Source organism: Ranitomeya imitator, chromosome 1 (genome assembly GCF_032444005.1).
Source record: "Ranitomeya imitator isolate aRanImi1 chromosome 1, aRanImi1.pri, whole genome shotgun sequence".
Lineage (NCBI taxonomy): Eukaryota > Metazoa > Chordata > Amphibia > Anura > Dendrobatidae > Ranitomeya > Ranitomeya imitator.
Window position 1 is genome coordinate 790,384,899 of NC_091282.1, and position 3,836 is coordinate 790,388,734.

Genomic DNA, 3,836 nt, shown 5'->3' on the forward strand with positions numbered 1-3,836 from the left:
AGGGGCTCTATGGGTGACCACATACCCTCGGAGAGCTGTTCAATTTCTCTGTTTTCAGGAGTAACTTGTGGTATGGCGTCTGGGCTATTGGAGGGCCGTGTTATGCGGGTCCTAGCCTTCTGCGCTGCCCGTTTCTCTCTTGAAACGCGCGTATATTTCTGATGTGAAATCTTGGGGCGTGGATTCCCGGGTTGTTTTGGTGCCGCGGAGCATTCATCACGATCCACAACACAGATGGGCGAAAGAGATGTTGAGCGCACCGCCGTATTAGCTCTTTGCGGTTGATTCTCTGCAGCGCCGTAATTACGCCGGTGCAAAACTCGTTGCTGAAGAGGCGACGTATCTAAAAGAAAAGATACAAGTGGCGGTTAGCCGCGAAACGGATCAAAATTGGAAAAGCTAAACGGCGACGCATAGCTATGATATTCCGTAATATTTGAAAAGTTAACGGGGTCAGCTACCCATGAAATCATTGTAACAATATTTACATAAACATGTATAGAGCAGACCAGATATATACTTACAAGTATGAAGCGGGAATTGTTCCACAACAGCTCCTGATTTAACGGGCGGCGCAATGCTCAAACTCGCAGAGGCGGGAATATTCTCTTTTTCAAGCTGTATTTTCCGGGCAACTAGATTAGCGGGTGTAAGTAAAAATATAACGATTAGCGAACATAGAATTGATTTTCTACACAAAACCGCAGCATTGAGACGGTATATATATATATATATATATATATATATATATATTTTCAAAAATGAATTTTCTGACAGTTAGCTAGCAGCTGTAAGTAAATAAGAGCATTACACAAAAGTGAGAATCGCCTGTATTCCAGGTGAACAGATACCTTTTCTATTCTTGAAACACCTGCGTAACGAGCTGCCGCGTCTTTTAGGCGCATCGGGTGGCGATGAAATTGCAGGGTTCTTGACATCTATGATCTCCACGGCGGAACCTAGCGTATAGCATGGTTCGGGAACACACCAGTTTTCAGGCATATCGTGCGATGTCTCCGTGTCAGTATCTGTATGAGAAATTGCGCGTAGTTCGTGTTTACATACAAAGGATTAAAGCAACTGACGTAGTATAATATAGTTTTACGGCATAAACATATTTGCGGTGTAAATTAATATAGCAAGACTTATGTCGCTATATATTAATAATTCAGTATTATATTGGTGGCTACCGCTATTATCTATTGTATTACACAGATTAGAATGTAGAATGTTAGCCCGCAAGGCCTGGGTCCTCTGTATCAGTCCGTCATTGTTAGTTTGTTTACTGTATGTGCTATTTGTAACGTGTATGTAACCCCGTCTCATGTACAGCACCATGGAATCAGTGGTGCTATATAAATAAATAATAATAATAATAATAATATATATATTTAGCTTTCTTACATGTGATACATGAAAGATAAATATCTTTGTACCGTGTTACAATGAAATTTCTCCCTATCTAAAAGCAAAAAGGCGCGCCTAATTACCCATGATGAGGTGAAGAGCAGGGCCATTATCGGTTAGCGGCTCCACGGCTTCAATGCGCTCATAATTCTGCGTTATGAAATTATTGCGCCAATCGGGCGACATACACGGCTCTTAAATAAGAAAGAATGCGTGAATATATAATTAATATAAATTACTTATAATATAACGACTCAATCAGAATGAGTCAATACTCTGCACATTATACGCGTATAATACTGAGTTAATACATGCATTAATTGCATGTATGGTTGTGTTCTGGGTGTTAACAGAAGGCGTTCGGTGGGTCATAACTGGGTGTGTTTCTGGGTGTTAACAGCTGGCTTGTTTTCTGACACTTAGGATAAATACAGCTGGCTGTACCACTATAGTACAGCAGACATCCACCAGAAGCCAGACTAGACTAAAAGAAGAACTATTCTAAATGTAAGTATATAAGACAGTTGGCTTATTATTCGCAATTGCTTAATTATATTTAACTATGCATTTCTAAAACCATAATTAAGGATGTTATTTGTTTAATAAGTTAGTGTTATACTGTCAGCTAGATGCATTGGCGGGGGCATAACCACCATTGCTATCTGACATGTGTTAGCAATTAGTCACGGGTGCCGTATAATGCGGATTCCCTGTAGGTGTGGTCACTGTGGGTGGTAATTTCTCTTTAAATACATGGATAGTTCCTCCAAGCTTGAGAAGCAGAATCTTAAACAACATTTTTCTGGGCCTCTGAACAGCGGCGCTACTCTCTGAAAAAGTAAGTGTTTAATGTAGGGCCTCTGAACAGCTGCGCTACTCTCTGAAAAAGTAAGTGTTACTGTTTTATTTGCGGCATAATATTATCATTGCCTGTAACGCATATTTTTGTAACGTAGTTTTAAACTGTATTTATTGGCGGAGCAGTAATAGATAAAACTTTTCCCCTATTTATTTAAGATGGACGCCCAATACCCTCGCGATCAATGCAGCCCCCTTCTTGCAAGCACACAACTAGGTATTATACGCGTATAATGTGCAGAGTATTGACTCATTCTGATTGAGTCGTTATATTATAAGTAATTTATATTAATTATATATTCACGCATTCTTTCTTATTTAAGAGCCGTGTATGTCGCCCGATTGGCGCAATAATTTCATAACGCAGAATTATGAGCGCATTGAAGCCGTGGAGCCGCTAACCGATAATGGCCCTGCTCTTCACCTCATCATGGGTAATTAGGCGCGCCTTTTTGCTTTTAGATAGGGAGAAATTTCATTGTAACACGGTACAAAGATATTTATCTTTCATGTATCACATGTAAGAAAGCTAAATATATATATTATTATTATTATTATTTATTTATATAGCACCACTGATTCCATGGTGCTGTACATGAGACGGGGTTACATACACGTTACAAATAGCACATACAGTAAACAAACTAACAATGACGGACTGATACAGAGGACCCAGGCCTTGCGGGCTAACATTCTACATTCTAATCTGTGTAATACAATAGATAATAGCGGTAGCCACCAATATAATACTGAATTATTAATATATAGCGACATAAGTCTTGCTATATTAATTTACACCGCAAATATGTTTATGCCGTAAAACTATATTATACTACGTCAGTTGCTTTAATCCTTTGTATGTAAACACGAACTACGCGCAATTTCTCATACAGATACTGACACGGAGACATCGCACGATATGCCTGAAAACTGGTGTGTTCCCGAACCATGCGATACGCTAGGTTCCGCCGTGGAGATCATAGATGTCAAGAACCCTGCAATTTCATCGCCACCCGATGCGCCTAAAAGACGCGGCAGCTCGTTACGCAGGTGTTTCAAGAATAGAAAAGGTATCTGTTCACCTGGAATACAGGCGATTCTCACTTTTGTGTAATGCTCTTATTTACTTACAGCTGCTAGCTAACTGTCAGAAAATTCATTTTTGAAAAAAAAAAAAAAAAAAAAATATATATATATATATACCGTCTCAATGCTGCAGTTTTGTGTAGAAAATCAATTCTATGTTCGCTAATCGTTATATTTTTACTTACACCCGCTAATCTAGTTGCCCGGAAAATACAGCTTGAAAAAGAGAATATTCCCGCCTCTGCGAGTTTGAGCATTGCGTCGCCCGTTAAATCAGGAGCTGTTGTGGAACAATTCCCGCTTCATACTTGTAAGTATATATCTGGTCTGCTCTATACATGTTTATGTAAATATTGTTACAATGATTTCATGGGTAGCTGACCCCGTTAACTTTTCAAATATTACGCAGTATCATAGCTATGCGTCGCCGTTTAGCTTTTCCAATTTTGATCCTTTTCACGGCTAACCGCCACTTGTATCTTTTC

The 3,836-nt window shown here is 39.3% G+C and overlaps 2 long non-coding RNA genes across 2 annotated transcripts; one reads left to right on the forward strand and one right to left on the reverse strand.

The window, feature by feature from the left end:
* Positions 1 to 257: 257 nt before the first annotated feature.
* On the reverse strand, positions 258 to 952 carry LOC138658129 (uncharacterized). Its single transcript, XR_011317352.1, has 3 exons — positions 852 to 952; positions 525 to 635; positions 258 to 343 (listed from the first exon to the last, which is right to left on the reverse strand). It is a non-coding gene; the product is annotated as an uncharacterized lncRNA (long non-coding RNA).
* Positions 953 to 2,590: 1,638 nt separating this feature from the next.
* Positions 2,591 to 3,599, forward strand: LOC138658130 (uncharacterized). Its single transcript, XR_011317353.1, has 3 exons — positions 2,591 to 2,699; positions 3,159 to 3,335; positions 3,551 to 3,599. It is a non-coding gene; the product is annotated as an uncharacterized lncRNA (long non-coding RNA).
* Positions 3,600 to 3,836: the final 237 nt, after the last annotated feature.